Source organism: Arachis ipaensis, chromosome B2 (assembly GCF_059453495.1).
Source record: "Arachis ipaensis isolate K30076 ecotype BB chromosome B2, ASM5945349v1, whole genome shotgun sequence".
Lineage (NCBI taxonomy): Eukaryota > Viridiplantae > Streptophyta > Magnoliopsida > Fabales > Fabaceae > Arachis > Arachis ipaensis.
Window position 1 is genome coordinate 61,384,851 of NC_142437.1, and position 9,290 is coordinate 61,394,140.

At 38.0% G+C, this 9,290-nt stretch overlaps 1 non-coding gene across 1 annotated transcript; it reads left to right on the top strand.

The window, feature by feature from the left end:
• The first annotated feature begins 6,673 nt into the window (after nucleotides 1-6,673).
• Nucleotides 6,674-6,781, top strand: LOC148574080 (small nucleolar RNA R71). The gene has a single exon (XR_015906659.1). It is a non-coding gene; the product is annotated as a small nucleolar RNA R71 (small nucleolar RNA).
• The last annotated feature ends 2,509 nt before the right edge of the window (nucleotides 6,782-9,290 follow it).

Here is a 9,290-nt window from a genome sequence, read left to right on the forward strand (position 1 = left end):
TCTTGAACACAGCTACTTTATGAGTCTTGGCCGTGGCCCTAAGCACTTTGTTTTCCAATATTACCACCGGATACATAAATGCCACAGACACATAACTGGGTGAACCTTTTCAGATTGTGAATCAGCTTTGCTAAAGTCCCCAATTAGAGGTGTCTAGAATTCTTAAGCACACTCTTCTTTTTTTGCTTTGGACCTTGACTTTAACCGCTCAGTCTCAAGTTTTCACTTGACACCTTCACGCCACAAGCACATGGTTAGGGACAGCTTGGTTTAGCCGCTTAGACCAGGATTTTATTCCTTTAGGCCCTCCTATCCACTGATGCTCAAAGCCTTGGGATCCTTTTTCTTTACCCTTGCCTTTTGATTTTTCAGATTATCAAATAACATGTCTCCTTGTCATCATTCTTTCAAGAGCCAACATATTTAACATTCTTAAACAACAACTTCAAAAGACATATGCACTGTTCAAGCATTTATTCAGAAAACAAAAAGTATTACACCACATCAATATAATTAAACTAAGTTCAAGGACAAATTTGAAACTCATGTACTTCTTGTTCTTTTGAATTAAAACATTTTTCATTTAAGAGAGGTGATGGATTCATATTCACTACTTTAAGGCATAGACACTTAAATACTAATGATCATATAGTGAAGACACAAACATAGATAAACATTTAGCATAAAAAAAATGAAAAACAGAGAATGTAAGAACAAGGAATGAGTCCACCTTAGTGATGGTGGCGTTTTCTTCTTGAGGAACCAATGATGTCCTTGAGCTCTTCTATGTCTCTTCCTTGTCTTTGTTGCTCCTCCCTCATTGCTCTTTGATCTTCTCTAATTTCATGAAGGATGATGGAGTGCTCTTGATGTTCCACCCTTAATTGTTCCATGTTGGAACTTAATTCTCCTAGGGAGTTGTTGATTTGCTCCCAAAAATTCTGTGGAGGAAAGTGCATCCCTTGAGGTATCTCAGGGATTTCTTGATGATGAGCTTCCTCACATGTTTCTTGAGCTCCATGAGTGGGCTCTCTTGTTTGCTCCATCCTTTTCTTAGTGATGGGCTTCTCTTCCTCAATGGGAATGTCTCCTTCTATGAAAGCTCCAGCTGAGTAACATAGTGGCAAATAAGATGAGGGAAAGTTAGCCTTGCCAAGGGGGAGGGCTTTTCGGCTATTTTGTAGAGTTCAAGGGAGATGACTTCATGAACTTCTACTTCCTCTCCAATCATGATGTTATGGATCATGATGGCCCGATCCACAGTAACTTTAGATCGGTTGCTAGTGGGAATGATGGAGTGTTGGATGAACTCCAACCATCATCTAGCCACAGGCTTGAGGTCCAGTCTTCTAAGTTGAACCGGTTTGCCTTCTGAGTCAATCTTCCATTGAGCTCCTTCCACACATATGTCCATGAGGACTTGGTCCAACCTTTGATCAAAGTTGACCCTTCTAGTGAAGGGGCATGCATCTCCTTGCATCATAGGCAAGTTAAACGTCAACCTCACATTTTCCGGACTAAAATCTAAGTATTTCCCCCGAACCATTGTAATATAATTCTTTGGATTCGGGTTCTTACTTTGATCATGGTTCTTAGTGATCCATGCATTGGCATAGAACTCTTGAACCATTAGAATTCCGACTTGTTGGATGTGTTTTGTTAGAACTTCCCAACCTCTTCTATGGATCTCATGTCGGATCTCCGGATACTCATTTCTCTTGAGTTTGAAAGGGACCTCGGGGATCACCTTCTTCTTGGCCACAACATCATAGAAGTGGTCTTGATGGGCTTTGGAGATGAATCTTTCTATCTCCCATGACTCGGAGGTGGAAGCTTTTGTCTTCCCTTTTCCTTTTCTAGAGGATTCTCCGGTCTTAGGTGAAATCAATGGTAATGGAAAACAAAAAGCTTTATGCTTTTATCACACCAAACTTAGAATATTGCTCGCCCTCGAGCAAGAGAAGAAAGAAAAGAAGAAGAAGAAGAAGAAAAAAATATAGAGGAGAGTGAGGAGGGGTGTTTCGGCCAAGAATGGGAAGAGAGGGTTGTGTTGTGTGAAAATGAAGAAGAATGGAGGGGTTTATATAGTGGAGGGAGAGGGGTTAGGGTTCGGCCATATGGGGTGCGTTTGGGTGGGAAAGTGATTTTGAATTTTGAAGGTAGGTGGGGTTTATGAGGTAGGTTTATGGGGAAGAGTGAATGGATGTGAGTGGTGGTAGGTGGTAATAGGGAAGAGGGATTGAGGTGATTGGTGAAGAATTTTGGGAAAGGGTGTTTATTGGGAAGAGAGGACGAATGAGAAGAGGGAAGAGTATGAGTGGAGGTAGGTGGGGATCCTGTGGGGTCCATAGATGCTGAGATGATCCTGTGGGGTCCACAGATCTTGAGGTGTCAAGGAATTGCATCCTTGCACCAATTAGGCATGTAAAATGCCTTTGCATGCAATTCTGGCGTTTAAACGCCAAATTGGTGCTTGTTTTGGGCGTTCAGTGCCCAGATGCAGCATGTTTCTGGCGTTGAACGCCAGTTCTATGCTTGTTTCTGGCGTTCAGTGCCAGTTTTCCTCAGTGAGCATCCCTGGCGTCTGAACGCCAGGATGCTGCTTGTTTTGGGTGTTCAACGCCAGATCCATGCTCTGTTCTAGCGTTGAACGCCAGCTGATAGTGTGGAAAACGATCCAACACAAAACTCACCGGCAAGTGTACCGGGTCGCATCAAGTAATAATAACTCACATGAGTGAGGTCGATCCCACAGGGATTGAAGGATTGAGCAATTTTAGTTTAGTGGTTGATTTAGTCAAGTGAATCAAGTATTGGTTGAGTTGTTTGCAATTGACAGAAACTAAATTGCTTGAAATGTAAAGGGAGAGGGATAAAGTACAATAAATTAAAGACCAGGAGGGTAAAGAAGCAGAATCTTAAAGTGCAAGTAATGTAAATTGCAGAAACTTAGATTGCAAGAAATGTAAATGGCTGAAACTTAAAGTGCAAGAAATGTAAATTGCTTGAATTATAAAAGGAATTGGAAATTGGGATTGCAGAATTTAAACAGGCAGAATTAAATTGCATCAAACAGCAAAGCAAAAGATGAATTGAATTGGAATGGATCTCAAACAGAAGAGTAAAATGCTTGGAGAAGTTAAAAACAGAATATGACTTGTGCTTAAATTGCAACAAATTAAAAGAAGGTTGAAGATCTCATGAGTTGAAGAGACTAGAAAACAAGTCTAGATCTCAAATCCTTCCTTGATCCAACAAGAACAATTGCAAAAGAAGTAAAGAAAAGCAAATTGCAGAAAGTGTAGAAGAAGATGCAGTAAACAGAAATGGAAATTGAATTATGCAGAAAAGTAAACAAGAAATCTCAAGGTGAGATTGAAACAGAAGTTCTTCAATTCTCCACCCAAGATCCGAAGCAAGAAAAGTAAAGAGTGCTCAAGCAAGAACAAGGAAGAAGAGAGATCAATTCCCCTTCCCAATTCTCTAAGATCTAAATTTAAAAGCAAAAACTCAATGAAAATGAAAGTTCAAAAGAAAAAATTCAAAGTAAAGTCTAGAGGTGTCAAAAAGTCCTAATTACATCAAACTAACTCCTATTTATACACTTTCTATTCTTGGATTTTGGAATTTGGATGGGCTTTTGATTTGGTGAAGAAATGAATTAAGTTGGATTTTTAATTCAATTTTCAGCGCATGGAGAAATTGCCTCCAGGGGGATGCTCAGCTCAAGTGGGGAGCTGAGCATTGAGGCTTAGTGTGAGGATCTTTGTTGCGTGCCTTGCTGGGAGAAGGCATTAGGGGAATGCTCAGCTCACAAGGTGAGCTGAGCATTGAGGCCTTGTGCACAATTGTTGCGCGCTCTGTTCCCTGGACCTTGTCAAGATGCGCGCTCCACTTCCTTGGCCCGTGTCATGCTTGTGTTGTGGTGCACCATGAGTAGCGCTCAGCTCTCCAAGTGAGCTGAGCCTTGGTGCTCACAAGGAAGGTCCTTGGTTTGAAACTTGAGGGAAGCATGCGCTGGTGGTATTTTCTTGGTTTCCTTGTAGCTCCTTGCTCCTTACTTCCTCAAGGTGTTGAGTTCGAACCTTGGGGGATGCATTTGGTGAATTTTTGGCTTGTTTTCCTTGTGAGTAGCGCTCCCCCACTCCCCTTTGGTCCTTGGTTCAAATCTTAGAGGAGGCACTTGGCAAACAATTTCCTTGAATTTATTTGGATGCATGCCCGATAATGCTCACTTGGTGAGCTGAGCTTGGTCTTTCCTTTCCTTGTTTCTTGGCCTCATATTGTGCTCAGCTCACAAAGTGAGCAGAGCATTGTGCCTTGGTTCCTTGAGAGAAAATGTAGCACTCCCTTGGTGAGCATGGTGCTCTTGGAGTGAGCTTCATGGTTTTCCTTCATTGTTGAGCCACACTTCTTCCTTCCTTGGCCACACTTTTTCTTCCTTGGGCCACGCTTCTTAGGCCACGCTTTCTTCTTTTCTTCTTTTCTTCACCTACAATTAATCAAAACAACCAATCAAAGTATCACCAAATTCACAAGGTTTATAAATCATAAAAAATCAATGAAATTTAGCTTAAACCTCATGATTTAGCATCAATTAAATGGTGGTTGTTTGATTTAAAGAAGTCATGCATTTCCATTCCAAATTACTTACTTAGAATGTAAGAAAGTGCATAAAACCAAATAAAAATGAAGAAAAAGACTAGTAAAACTAGGCTAAGATGACTTGTCATCACCAGCCAGATGCTCCTTACTGGCGTTTAAACGCCAGTAAGCCCTTCCTCCAAGGTGTGATTTTTCTTCTGCTGTTTTTGATTCTGTTTTTCATTTTTCTATTTATTTTGTGACTCCACATGATCATGAACTTAATAAAACATGAAAGAACAATAAAAATAAAATTAGAATTAGATAAATAAAAATTGGGTTGCCTCCCAACAAGCGCTTCTTTAATGTCAATAGCTTGACAGTGGGCTCTCATGGAGCCACATAGGTGATCAGGTCAATTTTATAGACTCCCAACACCAAACTTAGAGTTTGGATATGGGAGTTCAACACCAAACTTAGAGTTTGGCTGAGGCCTCCCAACACCAAACTTAGAGTTTGATTGTGGGGGCTCTGTATGACTCTATTTTGAGAGAAGCTTACTGTGCCTCTTTTCCATGTTTACAGAAGGATAACCTTGAGTTTTGAACACAAGGGAGTCCTCATTCAATTGAAGGACTAGTTCACCTCTGTCAACATCAATCACAGCTCTTGCTGTGGCTAGGAAGGGTCTTCCAAGGATGATGGATTCATCCTCATCCTTTCCAGTATCTAGGATTATGAAATCAGCAAGGATGTAAAGGCATTCAATCTTTACTAACATGTCCTCTACTTGTCCATAAGCTTATTTTCTGGAATTATCTGCCATCTCTAATGAGATTTTAGCAGCTTGTACCTCAAAGATTCCCAGTTTCTCCATTACAGAGAGTGGCATGAGGTTTATCCCTGACCCAAGGTCACATAGAGCCTTCTCAAAGGTTATGGTGCCTATGGTACAAGGTATTAGGAACTTTCCAGGATCCTGTTTCTCCTGAGGTAATCTTAGTTGATCCAATGCATTTAGTTCATTGGTGAACAGGGGAGGTTCATCTCCCCAAGTATCATTACCAAATAAATTGGCATTTAGCTTCATGATTGCACCAAGGAACTTGGCAACTTACTCTTCAGTAACATCCTCATTCTCTTCAGAAGAGGAATATTCATCAGAGCTCATGAATGGCATAAGGAGGTTCAATGGAATCTCTATGGTCTCTAAATGAGCCTCAGATTCCTTTGGTTCCTCAGAGGGAAACTCCTTGTTGATCACTGGACGTCCCAGGAGGTCTTCCTTCTTGGGATTCATGTCCTCCCCTTCCTCCTTGGATTCGGCCATGATGGTGATATCAATGGCCTTGCACTCTCCTTTTGGATTTTCTTCTGTATTGCTTAGGAGAGCACTAGGAGGGGTTTCAGTGATCTTCTTACTCAGCTGGCCCACTTGTGCCTCCAAATTTCTAATGGAGGACCTTGTTTCATTCATGAAACTCAGAGTGGCCTTAGATAAATCAGAGACTAAATTTGCTAAATTAGAGGTATTTTGTTCAGAGTTCTCTGTCTGTTGCTGAGTGGATGATGGAAAAGGCTTGCTATTGTTAAACCTGTTTCTTCCACCATTATTAAAGCCTTGTTGAGGCTTTTGATCCTTCCATGAGAGATTTGGGTGATTTCTCCATGAGAGATTATAGGCGTTTCCATATGGTTCACCCATGTAATTTACCTCTGCTATTGCAGGGTTCTCAGGATCATAAGCTTCTTCTTCAGAAGATGCCTCTTGAGTACTGTTGGATGCAGCTTGCATTCCATTCAGACTCTGAGAAATCATATTGACTTGCTGAGTCAATATTTTATTCTGAGCCAATAAGGCATTCAGAGTATCAATTTCAAGAACTCCCTTCTTCTGAGGTATCCCATTACTCACAGGATTCCTCTCAGAAGTGTACATGAACTGGTTATTAGCAACCATGTCAATGAGTTCTTGAGCTTCTGCAGGCATTTTCTTTAGGTGAATGGATCCACCTGCAAAAGTATCCAATGACATTTTAGCTGATTCAGACAGACCATCATAGAATATATCCAGGATGGTCCATTCTGAAAGCATGTCAGAAGGACACTTTTTGGTCAGTTCCTTGTATCTCTCCCAAGCTTCATAGAGGGATTCACCTTCTTTTTGTCTGAAGGTTTGAACATCCACTCTAAGCTTACTCAGCTTTTGAGGAGGAAAGAACTTGGCTAAGAAAGCCTTGACCAGCTTATCCCAAGAGTTCAGGCTATCTTTAGGTTGAGAATCCAACCATATTCTAGCTCTGTCTCTCACAGCAAAAGGGAAAAGTATGAGCCTGTAGACTTCAGGATCTACTCCATTTGTCTTAACAGTGTCACAGATCTGCAAAAATTCAGTTAAGAACTGAAAAGGATCTTCAGATGGAAGTCCATGGAACTTGCAGCTCTGCTGCATTAGAGAAACTAGTTGAGGCTTAAGCTCAAAATTGTTTGCTCCAATGGTAGGAATTGAGATGCTTCTTCCATGTAAATTGGAATTAGGTGCAGTAAAGTCACCAAGCATCCTCCTTGCATTATTATTATTTTCGGCTGCCATCTCCTCTTCCAGTTCGAAAGTTCCTGTAAGGTTGTCTCTGCATTGTTGTATTTTAGCTTCTCTTAGTTTCCTTTTCAGATTCCTTTCAGGTTCAGGATCTGCTTCAACAAGAATGTTCTTGTCCTTGCTCCTGCTCATATGACAAAGAAGGGAATAACAAAGATAATATGGAATCCTCTATGTCACAGTATAGAGATTCCTTTGTGTGAGTAGAAGAAGAAAAGAATGTAATGTAAGGAAAGAGAAGGGAGGAGAATCCAAACACAAGGGTGAGGAGAGCAGAGATATGAGATGAAGAGAAGTGTTAGTAAATAAATAAATAAATAGAAGAAGATGAGAGAGAAAAGTTTTCGAAAATAATTTTTGAAAAAGAGTTAATGATTTTCGAAAATTAAGATAAAATTAAAATTAAAATTAAAAATTGAAACAATTAATTAATTAAAAAGAATTTTTGAAAAAGAGGGAGGTATTTTCGAAAATTAGAGAGGGATAGTTAGTTAGGTAGTTTTGAAAGAGATAAGAAACAAACAAAAAGTTAATTAGTTAGTTGAAATAAATTTTGAAAATCAAATTTTAAAAGATAAGAAGATAAGAAGTTAGAAAATATATTTGAAAAAGATAAGATAAAAAGATATTTTTGAAAAGATATGATTGAAATTAGTTTTGAAAAAGATTTGATTTTTAAAATCACAATTAATGACTTGATTCACAAGAAATCACAAGATATGATTCTAGAACTTAAAGTTTGAATCTTTCTTAACAAGTAAGTAACAAACTTGAAATTTTTGAATCAAAACATTAATTGTTGATGATATTTTCGAAAATATGATATAAAATTAAGAAAAATATTTTTGAAAAATATTTTTAAAATTTTCAAAAATAAATAAGAAAAATGAAAAAGATTTGATTTTTGAAAAAGATAAGATTTTCAACTTGAAAATTTGATTTGACTCATAAGAAACAACTAGATTTTAAAAATTTTTGAAAAAGTCAATCCAAATTTTCGAATTTGATGAGAATAAAAAGGGAAAGATATTTTTTTGATTTTTGAATTTTAATGATGAAAGAGAAAAACATGAAAAAGACTCAATGCATGAAAATTTTGGATCAAAACATGTTATGCATGCAAGAACACTATGAATGTCAAGATGAACACCAAGAACACTTTGAATGTCAAGAAGAACATCAAGACTTATTTTTGAAAAATTTTCAAGAAAAGAAAACATACAAGACACCAAACTTAGAAATTGTTCATGTATAGACACTATGAATGCAAGAATGCATATGAAAAACAAGAAAAGACACAAAACAATAAAATATGAAGATCAAACAAGAAGACTGGCCAAGAACAACTTGAAGATCATGAAGAACACTTATGAATGCATGAATTTTCGAAAAATGCATAAAAAATTTTTAGAAAAAAAATGCAATTGACACCAAACTTAAAAATTGACTCAAGACTCAAACAAGAAACACAAAATATTTTTGATTTTTATGATTTTATAAATTTTTTGTATTTTTCGAAAATTATTTGAAAAAGAAAAATAAGGATTTCAAAATTTTTAATATGAATTCCAGAAATCTTGTACTCTTAGTCTAAAGCTCCAATCTGAGGGTTAGACATGGCTTAATAGCTAGCCAAGCTTTAGAAGATACAAATCAGACATTCAACAGCTAAGTCATCAAATTAACTTGCCTCTACGCTGATGGTTTGGAAGCCTCAGTCCAAAAGAATTTAGACATGGCTTTATAGCCAGTCAGGCTTCAACATTTTTCATGAAACACTAGAATTCATTCTTAAAAATTCTGAAGAAAAATATAAATTTTTTTTATATATTTTTTTTCGAAAATAAAGGAAAAATTTTTTGAAAGATTTTTTTGAAAACAAAATAAGAAAAAAATTACCTAATCTGAGCAACAGGATGAACCGTCAGTTGTCCAAACTCGAACAATCCCCGGCAACTGCGCCAAAAACATGGTATACAAAATTGTTACTCAGGTTGTAAAATTGGTTGTTCGTTCTCTCCCTGGCAATGGCGCCAAAAACTGGTGCACAATACCATGGTCCAAACATAACTTCACAACTTCGCACAACTAACCAGCAAGTGCATTG